The 14,581-nt window shown below is 36.6% G+C and overlaps 1 pseudogene; it reads right to left on the bottom strand.

The window, feature by feature from the left end:
- Positions 1 to 14,581, bottom strand: part of LOC141291507 (uncharacterized) — a 54,475-nt pseudogene that overhangs the window by 25,532 nt on the left and 14,362 nt on the right.

Below are 14,581 nucleotides of genomic sequence, written 5' to 3'. Positions count from 1 at the left end.
GTCCGGAGTAGAATATGCGAGCTGCCGTGGTTCGCGTGACACAACGTGAAACCATACCTCATTTGCCCCATGTCTGAATCGTTCTCTATCGCCTACATTATGCACTACATGCCAGAAAACAGAAAACACTTACACTGTGAACAAGTGAGCAATCTCAGCCATAGATTCAGCGTCTATGTATAGTGTAGGGGGCGGGACACTACGGACTCTAGAGAGCATTTGATTGGACAGAATGTTTGATGAGCCGCTGAAGTACACGGTGATATCATCAAAATCGTTAGGCTCGTTTGAGATGAGCAAAATCTGCGCAGAATCGATCACCGGTGATCAACGCAAGATGCATGCCGGTTAGAAAAGTGTCCCAGTTACGTCAGACTTAGTCTCGCGTAGCCAGACCTTCAGTATGGAAGTTTTTTCCTAACAAAATTAAAATGAAAATTTAAATGCCTAAAAAGATCAAATAATAAATCAAAATCTCAAAACAACTCCTCAAATGATAAATCAAATGCTCAAATTAATAAATAATAAATCAAACTCTTAAAATGGCTTCTCAAATGAGAAATCAAATGTTCAAATGCGATTTCATTTTCTTATTTGGGGAAGCATAAACTGTATCAAAAATCAAATTAAAAATCTTTTGTATTTTATATTTAATTTTCATTATTAACCCAATATTAACCTGTCATAATTAAATCTATAATTCAGTGCTCAAATCATAAATCAAATGCTCATACCGACATGACAAATAATAAATCAAATTCTCAAACCAACATCACAAATGGCAAATCAAATGCTCGTACGGACATCGCAAATGATAAATAAAATACTCAAACGGAAACTGCAAAAGGCAAATCAAATGCTCAAAGTATAAATCAAATGCTCAAATGGACATCGCAAAAGACAAATCCAATGCTCAAATTATAAATCAAATTCTCAAATGATAAATAAAATACTCAAACGGAAACCGCAAAAGGCCAATCAAATGCTCAAATTATAAATCAAATGCTCAAATCGACATCGCAAATGATAAATCAAATGCTCAAATTATAAATTAAATGCTCAAATGAAAACCGCAAAAGGCAAAACAAATGCTTAAATGATCAATCAAATGCCAAAACCGAGACCGCAAATGGCAAATCAAATGATCAAATGGACATCGCAAATGATAAATCAAATACAAATGAGGAGTGTCAATCAAGCATAGTGAGGGCGGAGCTTTAAGACGAGACGAGCAAGATCACGAGTAAAATCTTTGCTTGACAGGAGCGAGCTGCCATCAAAACCTGCCACAAAGATGAGTGTAAACGAACATACAGTACCACCTGGGTCTTTTTCTATTAAATTGGCACCTTGTACAATATATAATTACTTATTTTTTTTCCCTAAATGCAGCGAGTCCTGCTACAGCGTGAACCACAACGGTAAGCACGATAAGTCAATATTCAACATTAACCAAACGCTTTAGCCTGCCTCAAGATCTCACTGTTTACACTCCGATTCATGCACGTGAGCAAACAGACAGTGCAATTTCTACACTTATTTACCTGTACCGTACCTTATATTTTATTCCCTTTATGTAATAGAGTTAATACAGAGCGCGTCCCGTGGCAATAAGCGCCGGCGCCGGTGTTCTATTTAGGGGTACATTTCATATCAGCCAAAAAATCATGAAATCAGTATCAGTACTTTTTAAATTAATAAACTAGGAGGTTGAATAATATATCCCTTAATGTGCTACATTAATTATTTGGCAAGCTTAAGCTCTAATGAAAATTAACATTAACATTAAAGGTTGTATCAGCGATTTCTAGCCTGAAACATAAAGTGTCAAATTCAGCTGAGCTTTCTTCACGATCCGCTCGCTGCCTGCCCCATAAATTGTCTGTGAAAAAACCGCGTCTCTCTGGTCAGCCTAGGGTCCGAGATATGCCAAAAAAACAATCGGCACTACCAACCTTTCCACAGATAAACAAACAGTGTTCCAACCAATCAGCGTCAGGGATTTGGTGTTGTGGACTTTAGCTCCGCCTCCCTCACATCCCTGCACCAGTAGGAAAGTCCACAACACCAAACCCCTGACGCTGATTGGTTGGAACACTGTTTGTTTATCTGTGGAAAGGTTGGTAGTGCCGATTGTTTTTTTGGCATATCTCGGACCCTAGGCTGACCAGAGAGACGCGGTTTTTTCACAGACAATTTATGGGGCAGGCAGCGAGCGGATCGTGAAGAAAGGTCAGCTGAAATTGACACTTTATGTTTTAGGCTAGAAATCGCTGATACAACCTTTAATGAAAAATAACATTTGATTCATTATTTTGTCAACTGTGTTACTGACAAATACTGTGTCAAATGAAACATGAATGAAGTACCACATGTTTGATAACAGATTTGTTTGGAGGTTTTTGAATCTGTTCACCAGTTTGAGGTTATCTGTCCAACTGATTTAAAAATATGAATGTGGGGCTTCATAATGGGTGTTCTGTGGGATGCTATCATGAAAGATGGAAATTTTCTTTAACATAAATACTAGGGATGTGACGAGATCTCATGGCACGCGATCTTATTCCTGAATGACAACGATTCAGCGGTGTCTATTACAACTGTTTCACACACTCCACTGACGCTTACGATGTTAAGGTATTAAAGACATTCAAATCTGCATTCTTGCTGCTGCTGATTCAGAAAGAGCAACACAAACTAAACCAAATAATAATCATTATTACTTTGTTATAGACATTTAAATAACATAAGTACTGGAATAAAACACATATCTTAACATGTATGTATTGTAAGGCTTATCCTCTTCCGCCAGGAGGTGGCGACAACTGCACGTTTTAAAAAAGTATCTCCAATTTATAAAAGAAAATAGTTTTTCAATTTATCCAGAATCATGCAACTTTGGTTTACATGTTTATTACTGCATATAATTCATTAAAATAGAAGTTTAACTTCATAAAGTACAAGTTCATATCAAAATGCACCTACGTTTTTTTTTAGTGTTTTTCAGTTGAATAAAATTTTTCCCTATTGTCTCCTTATATATTTCATCATTGAGCGTTTCTTTAAAAAAGTTTAAAAATCTGATCTTTTTCTCGTGAACCCAGTATCATGTCTCGTCTCATGAGTCACACCCCAAATAAACACACAATATGCTAAATTTAGTATTATCCACCATCCTTACCCAAGACGTCCATCTCCAGACTTCTCCTTTTTTTCTGTTGGTTTAGTTCACATTTAAAAGATTTGGTGCATTTATTTAATATTTAAAATCACGTCCATCAATCGGATCGTCCGATGGCTGTAAACAGTGCCCTAACAGGATGTGCACTCCATTATGGATTAAAAGAAGGGAATAAAATAGGGTAAAAACAAAGTAAAAGAATGTAGAACAGGTAAATAAGTGTAGAATTTGTTTGCTCAAGTGCATGAATGGAGTGTAAACTGAGAGATCTTGAGGCAGGTAAAAAGCGTTTGGTTAATGTTAAATATTGACCTATCGTGCATACCGTTGTGGTTCACGCTGTAGCAGGACTCGCTGCATTTGGGGTAAAAATGAAGGAATTATATATTGTAGAAGGTGCCAAAACAATAGAAAGATACCCGGGTCCCATTGTATGTTCGTTCACACTCATCTTTGTGGCAGGTTTTGATGGCAGCTCGCTCCTGTCAAGCAAAGATTTTACTCGTGATCTTGCTTGTCGCGTCTTAAAGCTCCGCCCTCACTATGCTTGATTGACACTCCTCATTTGTATTTGATTTATCATTTGCGATGTCCATTTGATCATTTGATTTGCCATTTGCGGTCTCGGTTTTGGCATTTGATTGATCATTTAAGCATTTGTTTTGCCTTTTGCTGTTTTCATTTGAGCATTTAATTTATAATTTGAGCATTTGATTTATCATTTGCAATGTCGATTTGAGCATTTGATTTATAATCGGAGCATTTGATTGGCCTTTTGCGGTTTCTGTTTGAGTATTTTATTTATCATTTGAGAATTTGATTTATAATTTGAGCATTTGATTTGTCTTTTGCGGTTTTTGTTTGAGTATTTTATTTATTATTTGAGCATTTGATTTATCATTTGCGATGTCCATTTGAGCATTTGATTTATACTTTGAGCATTTGATTTGCCTTTTACGGTTTCCGTTTGAAGGTCTGGAATTCATGGCTGCTTTAGTTGGCCAAGGCCCGCCCATAAGACCCTTTGATCGACATGTCACACAACCAATCACAGTTCGTTTCGTTCAGCGTCACGTTCGATGCGTGGAAATGCCCCCACAACAACAATCTGGCGTGCAACAAGTCAGTCATTGAAATAACCAGCATTGAAAGATAACGAAGAAGAGGGAGAACAAGCAGTAAGTCAGTAATTTGTTTGCGAACGTCGCAAATGTGTATAACAACAATGGCGTCTGCATAAGCACCTTTTAGCAAAACTTTGAGTTAATCAGTCTGCGCTTTGTTTCCCGGCGGACCGAATATAAACGCGACAATCGCGTCTCCTGTAAATCCGGTCAAATTCAACGAATCAGATAACGACTTCGACATTCCTGAAGTGTTTCCAGTTAAGTGTACCATATGCATCAGACGTTTAGCCAACGTTCCGTGGGCGTGACGTCTGAGGCTGAGACTACATCCGACTTGCTCTGACATCGTGCTGACGTGTGCCAAAAAACTCTCGCGATGGCGAGGCGGCTGTGTCGGATTGAGCAGTCGGGCGCAGTAGCTCTCCACCGACTGCGCTGACCAAAAGCACAATGGGAAACGACTGACTGACGACACAGCTTAATGCTCATTGGTTCAAACAACTGTGATGTTGCGTTCTCTTCTAAATTGTTTTATTTTTTAATCTAATATCATGTGGTTATGTGTTTAAATTATGCATGAACATTCCCAAACACTATGACAGTGCGATCTCTGTGTGAGATATGTGATTGCTATCATATTACTATAAAAAAGTAAAATACATGTTTGTATTAAAGTAAAAAATGGATGATAAATACGCCTTAGCAAGCATTTTGAGTGTCTTGTTCATCGTATTTAATTTCATATAAAAGCAACAAAAATTATATCATGTTTATCAGCAACACAGCACGTGAGTGTGAATAACGCAATATCCGCCGATCTCGTTGGTATCTGTTCTGCTTCCAGAGCTCAGAACTGTCCGTCTTGACTGTGCTTATTTCGATCCTCCCCTCACTGCAGCCGCCTACTCTCGCCTTTATTTCAGGCGAGGCAAGGCGCATCTCAAACGAGCCTGTTGATTCATATTGGCGGAAGTGACAAGACTATAAGTTTTGAATGTCCATATCTTGTAAACGTGAATTTTGTCGTTGTTTTGAAGCACACTAGCTTATAGATTAACTTAAGGCTAATATATTCGTACTAAAAGCCAAAAAACTTTAATTTTGATTTCAGGGGGACTTTAACTTGTTTATTAAAACGCACTATTAGATGTTTATATTAAAGACTGCATGGTTTAATTGCTCCTTAAGTTTAGAAATGTTGTATAATAACAAAATCGATCAAATAGCTAAACAAATGTCAATGATAAAGAAAAACAACGGCGTATGTTTGGTGTTGCAAGTGGTGTTGCTACTTGCTAGTTATTTACTTTAATATTTTAGCAAATGGTTTGTTTCGTACATCCTCATTCAACCAAGCTGTTTAATTTGAATGCTTACATTATGTTCTTCTTGATGCCATAAATGCCCCCAATGAATAAGCGTGTATTTTTGGCGTTGTACACATGTTCTGGGTCTTCCCATTTGTTAAAATGTGAATTCGAAACAAATGCATTTTTTTTAAAAACATATATAATCACATAATATCCCTCACTCTGTTACTCTATACAGCGGTTTGATGGGGATTCTTATTTTTCTTTCACTTAATTTGTAATAATACACAGGTTTGTATTCTTGGTTATAACATTTAGTGGACGATTGCTTGCATTTACTGACAAAGAAACATTTTTAAAAAGTAAAATTTTCTACTAAAGTGATTTACATTGTAGCTGATTTTATTTTGACAAACTATGTAAGTTATGTACAAATCCACACAATTTATGTATTGCATCATTAAGCCAGTATTTCACACAGTGATTGTCTATATGAGTAAGTCACTGAATTATTCACCCAACAGATTTACTCAAAAACACTGATTTATTTACTAACACCCTCTGCTCTATAATAGAGAACTGGGTTTGCAATTACTATACCCACACATATTCAACTGAAACAATAGCAAACCATTTCTGCCATTCTAGTAAAAAGCCACATAATTTGCACTGTTCTGTAACTTTTTCAATGATCACTGTTTCCAAGATTTCTAAGAGACTTAACTGAATGCTGGTTAATAAAAAGACATCAGAAAATAAAATACAGACTTCACAACTTATTCACAGAAATAACACAGCACTATAAAGACGTTAAGCTTTATTTTCAAGCATTTATACTGTCACTACATGCAAGATGATGCATGGAATTGAACTCTCTGAGGATTTGAAAAATTACAATTGTTGCTCTCCACAAAGATGGCCAAGGCTATTAGAGGTTCAGTAACACCCTGAAACAGAGTTACAGTGGAACAGGCCTTGCAAGGGTCAATCAACGAACTTAATGCTGTCAGCATTACTTTAAAGGTTGCAGAAGTAGAAGGTCAGCTTGTCAGTGCTCAGACCATACGCCGCACACTGCAACAAGTTGGTTTGCATAGGCGTCATCCCAGAAGGAAACCTCATCTGAAGCTGGCTCACAAGAAAGACCGCAAACAGTTTGCTGACGACAACCTGTCCAAGAGCATGAATTACTGGAACCATGTCCTGTGGTCTGATGAGACGAGATAAACTTGTCTGGCTCAGATGGTGTCCAGCATGTGTCTTGCCTACAGTCCAGCATGCTGGTGGTAGCATCATGGTCTGGGGCTGCATGAGTGCTGCTGGTACTGGGGAGCTGCAGTTCATTGAGGGAAACATGGATTCCATTATGTACTGTACATTCTGAAGCAGAACATGATACTTTACCTCCAGAAACTAGGCCGAACGGCAGTTTGACCCCAAACACACCACTAAGATGACAACTGCCTTACTGAGGAAGCTGAAGGTGAAGGTGATGGGGGCCAAGTATGTCTCGAGACCTATAAACCCTATTAAGCACCTGTGGGGCATCCTGGAGAAGCACCATGTGTCTAACGTCCAGCAGCTCTGTGAGGAGTGTAAGAGGATCCCAGCAACAATCTGTGCAGATCTGGTCAATTCCATGGCCAGGATGATTAAGGCAGTGCCAGATAACAATGGTGCTAACACAATATATTGACACTTTGGACAAGTTCACTTAGGGTGTACCCACTTTTGTTGCCATCTATTTTGACAATAATGGCTGTATGTTGAGTTATTTTCAGAGGACAGTAAATCTATACTGTTATACAAGCTGCACATTGATTACTCTAAAATATATCCAAGTTTCATTTCTATAGTATTGTCACTTGAGAAGATATATTAAAATGGTTGCTGAAATGTGAGGGGTGTGCTCACTTTTGTGAGATTCTGTATATTCAAACTCTTGGTGATTTCACCACCTGCAGTCAGATTAGCTTTCTAAGAGAAATAAAGTATAATATATATTGTGTGCACATCAGTGTATTTATATGTAAAATATTAGTCTCCGTTTTAGGAGATTTAAGTTTCGTTAATTCAGTTGTAATGTTTCGCTAACTACGTTTTACATCAATTTGCATAATGGGTAATTCAATTCAACATAAAAATAAAAATGTAATTAAAAAGAACATTAAATCTTAATTTCCTGTCATGGTCATCAAATCCATAAAAACTGGTAATATCCTCCTGTTTTCTTCTTACATTTACATTTAGACATTTAGCAGATCCTTTTATCCAAAGCAACTTACAAAAGAGGACAATGGAAGTAATCAAAATAAACAAAAGAACAATAACATGCAAGTGCTATGTTAAAGTGTCATTTAGCCTAACACAGTACATATAGCGAGTTTTTTAAATTATATAATAAATAAAAAGAAAATAGAATAAAAAAGAAAAAGCTAGCTAGTGTTAGAGGCTTTCTTTTTTTACTTTTTTGTTAATTGTATAATAAATAAGGAGAAGTTTTTTTTTAATAAAACAAGCAGTAAGTAAATGAATAGAGTACAAGTCTAAAAGGGCAAGTTTTTTTTTAATTTTTAATAAGAACAGAATTAGAATAGAGGGTGCTAGAGTTAGTGGGTCAAATAAAGATGGTAGAGATGTGTTTTTGGCCGGTTCCTGAAGATGGATAAGGAATCGGCTGTTCGGATTGAGTTGGGTAGGTCATTCCACCAGAAAGGTACATTTTGTAGAGGGCACATAAGTCTGAAGTAATGAATTTAGATAAAGGGGTGCAGAGCCAGTGGTGGTTTTGTAGGCAAACATTAATGCCTTGAATTTTAGGCAAGCAGCTATTGGTAGCCAGTGCAAATTGATAAAGAGAGGTGTAATGTGCGTTCTTTTCAGCTAAGTGCAGATGAAGACAGCAAAGAAGACCTACTGCATGACACATAAAGTAGGGAAACTGACCGCAGCCCATGAGGCAGATGCATCTGTCACTCTTGACGAGCAGAAGAACCTTCATGAGAAGACAGGAAAATAAAAATGGGGTTTGCAAAAGGTGGAGAATACAGCTGCAGAAAAAAAAACAATGTGGTTAAGAGATTTCAATAAAAAAACTATTTTCACACAATTATCACACAATTCTGACTTAATTTTCTAGAATTGTAAGTTTATATCTCACAATTCTGACATTTTTTCCTCAGAATTGCTAGATATAATCAGAATTGCAGAATATAAACTCACAATTGACTTTTTTTCTCGCAATTGCGAGTTTGTATCTCGCAATTCTAACTTTTTTCAGAATTGTGAGTTTGTCTTGCAATTCTGACTTTTTTCTCGTAATTTTGAGTTTGTGTCTGGCAATTTCAGAACTGTGAGATATAAACTTGCAATTGCGAGTTATAAAGTCCAGTTCTGAGGGGATAAAAGACGTAACTCGCATTAGCGAGTTTATATCTCACAATTCTGACTTAACCCGCAATTGTGAGTTTATATCACAATTCTGACTTTATTTCTCACAATTGTGAGTTTATATTCTGCAATTCTGACTTTATTTCTTAGAATTGCAAGCTAAGATCTTACAATTCCGAATTTTTTTCACAGAAATGCGAGATATAAATGCACAATTGTGAGTTATAATATCAGAATTGCAGGATATAAACTCACAATTCTTAATTTTGTTCTTGTACTTCCGAGTTTGTGAACTGTGAGATATAAGCACACAATTGTGAGTTGTAAAGTCAGATTTGCGGGATATAAACTCACAATTGTGAGAAATAAAGTTAGAATTGTGAAAGACTGATGTGTTCACAGAAATTGTGAGTTTATATCACACAATTCTGACTTAATTTCTTAAAATTGCAAGTTTATATCTCACAATTGTGACTTTTTTTTCCTTGCAGAATTGTGAGATATATAAACACACAATTGTAAGTTCTAAAGTCAGAATTGCTGGATATAAACAATTGCGAGAAATAAAGTCAGAATTGTGAGATATAAATTCGCAATTCTGACTTTTTTTCTCGCAATTGCGAGTTTGTATCTCGCAATTCTAACTTTTTTCAGAATTGTGAGTTTGTCTTGCAATTCTGACTTTTTTCTCGTAATTTTGAGTTTGTGTCTGGCAATTTCAGAACTGAGATATAAACTTGCAATTCTGACTTTTTTGTATATAAACGCACAATTGTGAGTTATAAAGTCAGAATTGTGAGATATAAACTCGCAATTTGCAAGTTACAAAGTCCAGTTCTGAGGAGAAAAAGACTGATATGTTCACAGAAAATGCATTTTAACTCACAATTCTGACTTAATAACTTGCAATTGTGAGTTTATATTATACAATTCTGACTTAATTTCTTAGAACTGTGAGATATAAATGCATAATTGTGAGTTATAAAGTCAGAATTGTGAGATATAAACTCGCAATTTGCGAGTTATAAAGTCCAGTTCTGAGGAGAAAAAAAGACTGATATGTTCACAGAAATTGCGTTTGAATCTTGAAACTTAATTGAAATTAAGTCAGAATTGTCGGTTTATATCTTGGAATTCTGACTTTATAATTCGTAATTGTGAGTTTGTATTACACTAGTCTGAGAAAAAAAGTCAGAATTGTGAGATAACAAGTCGCAATAACTTAAAAAAAAAAATGCATTCAGTGGCAGAAACGGGCTTCCATACACTGCACATTGATATTAATTGCTATATATAATATACCACCCAATTTTTGTGGAAGACAGTCAGGGCTGTGCAAAGGTCGTCTGGTCAATGCTGGAAATTACCGTCTGCTCTAATAATATGGAAACACAAGAGACTTAAAGCCATACGTCACTCAAAAATTAAAATTCTGTCATTTACTCACCTTCATGTTGATTCAAACCTGTATGACTTTTCTTCTGTGAAGGAGGGAGGGGGGGGGGGGTGACCTTATAAAGAAAGTCAATGGTGCCAATGTAGCTTAAAATACAGCTTCATGCTCTACTTTTTATACAACAAATCCATAAAAAATGAGGGCTGTCAAACTCCAAAAACATGTCACTCCACCCTATAACTACTTTAATTGGCTCTCTAGATTTTTTTCGTTATACATGAATGGAAATGTATTTGTAGTTGTAGGACTGAGTAATAGGACAAGTGTTTGTGCCTTCAAACTAGAATGGGAAATTAACACCTGTCAAGCTCCAAATGCGGGTAAATATTGCAGGTGGATTTCCCAGTTTCACAGGCCACTCTGGCAGATGATAATTTCATTGTCGATAAGCTGAAAATGTGCGCTGTGGCAGGAAGAATCTCTGTCAGTAATGTCACTTACAGTGCAGAAAACACGTCTCAAAAAAGCGCATGACATACAATACTCTCCCTCGCATAAATATCGCTAAACAGTCTGTCATAGCAAGGGAGACAAAGACTTGTGTGAAACAAACAAGAGTTCAACAGGGAAATGAGTGCAATAGTTTAGAATACTTTAAAATTAATGCAATAAATTTTATTTTTTCTTTTCTTTTCTTATTTTCAGGATTTTTCAGGAAAAATGAATGACAGTAGCATGTTCCTGTGTTCACAGGATTAAATGTGTGTGTTCCCACTTACTGCAGAACATCACCTTGGACAAAATGTTTATTTTTCTATGTAATTTTGTGATTGTCTGTGGACAAAGAAGATTTATTCAGTTTATATTGTATACTACAGTGCCTTTGCGAAAGTATTTATACCCCTTCAATTTTTCCTGTTTTGTTATGTTGCTGCCTTATGTTAAACTGTTTTAAATTATTGATTTTTTCCCCACATCAATCTACACTTCATACACTAATGGCAAAGCAAAAAAACAGGTTTTTAACATCTTTGCAGATTCATACACTTATCTGGGACAGTAGAAATTTAGCTCAGGAGCATTCAAATTGCTTGCAGATGTTACTACACTTTGAGTGAAGTTAACCTGTGGCTAATTCAGTTGAATGGGTTTGATCTGGAAAAGCATACATGTCTTAATAAAAGGTCTAACTGATGAAATTGCATATCAGTGCAAAAAACAAGCCCTGGGGTAAAACAAAAACTGTCTGTAGAGCTCAGAAACAGACATCAGGGGAACATTACTACATTAAAGGTTCACAGAAGCATGTAGTCTCTGTTACCCTTAATGGAAGAAGTTTAAAACAACCAGGACTCTTCCTAGAGCTGGCCTCCTGGCCAAACTGAGCAATCGATGGAGAAGAGCTTTGGTTAGACTGGTGACCAAGAACCTGATGGTCAGTCTACTTGAGCTCCATGATCATATGTGGAGATAGGTGCAACTTACAGATAGACAAACACTCACTGATCTGGGCTTTATGGTGGTGTGGACAAACCCAATCCTCTCCTCAGTGAAGACACATGAAAACACACTTGGAATTTGCAAAAAAAAAAAAGCTCCTCAAGAACTCTCAGACTGTGAGGAACAAGATTCTCTGGTCTAATGAACCTCAATTCCAAGCTTCATGTTTGAAGGAAACCAGGCTCTGCTCATCACCTTCAGAGTACCATTTCAACAGTGAAGTGTGGTGGTAGCAGCCTCATGCTGTGGGGCTGTTTTTCAGCGGTAAAGACTGAGGGTCTCGTCAGAGTAGAAGAAAAGCTCAACGCACCAAAACTTTGACATAGCCTTAATGAAAACCCAGTCCAGAGCACTCAGAACCTCAGTCTGGGCAGAAGGTTTGCCTTCCAACAGGACAATGAGTACGTTTACATGGACAACAATATTCCGATTTTAACGCGATTAAGACAATACTCTGATTAAGAAGCAACCATGTAAACTGAGATTTTTGATTAATTTAATCCGACTAAAGTCATAATCGGAGTAAACACAAATCGAATTAAGACAGGTGGAGTATTCCTATTTTAGTCGCATTATGGAAGACATGTACACACCTTAATCAGACTATTCCCCTTGTGTAGGACTTTTCGCCACATTTTGTGACAGGATACACACTAATGCTGCGTTCCAGGCAGGTTTTTGAGCTCGTAAATCACGTCTTCAAACCACGACTCAGGACTTTGTAGCGTTCCAGGCAAGTCACGCCAAGCATTTATTATTTTTATAGTATTAATAATTTGATTGCAACGTTATATTGTCCTAAACTCTATTTTTCCACCGTGTGCCACTAAACACCGCACCCCTAGAGGCTTTATTGTTGTTTCTCGGGCTATGTCACGTCAGAACTCGGAACTGGGAGTACGTCGTCGATCTAGTACGAGTTCACGGGTGGGAATTCACGGGTTTGAGTGCCGTTCCAGTGCACTTTCACGGGTAGAAGTTTGGAAAAACACGGGTAACGGGTTGTCTGGAACGCGGCATAACGCTCTCAGTTGGTCGCGCTTTGGTTTCATTTTTATTTATTTATTTTTTGCTACAACATGGGCTTAATCAATGCTCATTGCTGATAAATAGCCTAGTTTGTTATCATAATTTTTAGTTTTATGGAAACGTTTTTAATATTCAACCCCCTTTTTCATTAGTATTATTTGTAAGTATTTATTTTAATTTTGTGAACGGGATTTCCGCTATTGGAATGTCTTAGGATGCTTTTTACTTTTACTATCGAATTCATGATCTTGGTTTTGCTTGCATATATAAGGCTACACCTATCAATTTTAAGATTAAAATAAATTCTTAAAAGATGGATTTGTTATTTTTAATTAAACAGCATAACAAAAATAAATTAAAACTAGCTTATATAGCATTTATTAACAAAAACTAATAAGACGAGGCATGGACTCCATCACATGCTGTTATTATGCCGACTAAACAATTTATTACAGGGCGCGCAAACACTGAGCAATCAAAATAATTAATAAAAAAATGAATAAAAGAAAGCCTCCAAAGCGTAATGTGGGGTAAACGGCAAAGATAACAGGGTTTTCAAAATGAAAACAAACAAAAAAAGTAAAACTAAACTGGCTTTCGGTGACTGTGCTTGCGTGTGTTTTTTTTTTTTTTGTCCTAAAAACTGACTGGCTCTGAAACGCTCGCTGTATGGATCAGACGCTTTGGAGCAGCACAGCATGCACTCGCACAAATGCGACCACGGCAAATTTTAACTCACACATTCTAAAAAATGTTGCATATGTCCAGAGCCACTTCAAGCTTTTGTAAAATTTAAACCCAAACATCCAAAAGTCTATAACGAAGATGAACTGATAGCGTCGCGTGTGGACGTAATGATGTGTGTCATTAATCGATCTATGTACTATAACATGTAAAACGGGAACATGAAAGGAATATTCTAAAAGCAACTCATGCAAACAGCTTAATCATATTATTGTCTTATTCTGAATAAGGTCATTAATTAGATTACTGGTGTCCATGTAAACGTAGTCAATGACCCTAAGCACACAGCATGAGTGGCTGAAAGACAACTTGAGAGGTTAAGAGGTGAGGCAAAGAATGGCAGATAATTGCCAAATCTTGATGTGCAAATCTTGTTGCATCATACCAAAAAGATTTGAGGCTGTAAAGATGCTTCAGCAAAATAATGAGTTAAGGGTATGAATACTTATGCAATGGTGTATGAAGTGTGGATTGATGTGGGGAAAAAACTGTAGAGTAATTTAAACAGTTTAACATAAGGCAGCAACATAAAACGTGAAAAAATTAAGGGGGGTATGAATACTTTAGCAAGGCACTGTACATGTTTTTATATATATATATATATATATATATATATATATATATATATATATATATATATATATATATAATTTGAAGTCCGTGGCAGCACTGCTTGGACTTTCTCAGACGGGATTTCTGTCATCATCTGCCTTCCCTCCTAAGTTATGGTACCTGATCCTGATCTACTCCTGACATTTGTCCCTGCTTAAACCATTCATGCTGTAGAGCCTGCTCTATTGTGGCTCTCTCGGTTGGGTCAAGAGTCATGCATCGGCATATCAAATCCTGCAATTCTGTACAAGTTTTTATAAAACCACTGGTTAGTCATGTACAGTACATTCTT

This window comes from Garra rufa, chromosome 18 (assembly GCF_049309525.1).
Source record: "Garra rufa chromosome 18, GarRuf1.0, whole genome shotgun sequence".
NCBI lineage: Eukaryota > Metazoa > Chordata > Actinopteri > Cypriniformes > Cyprinidae > Garra > Garra rufa.
Note: the sequence above shows the minus strand (reverse complement) of the source record. Positions and strands in the feature narration are given on the sequence as shown.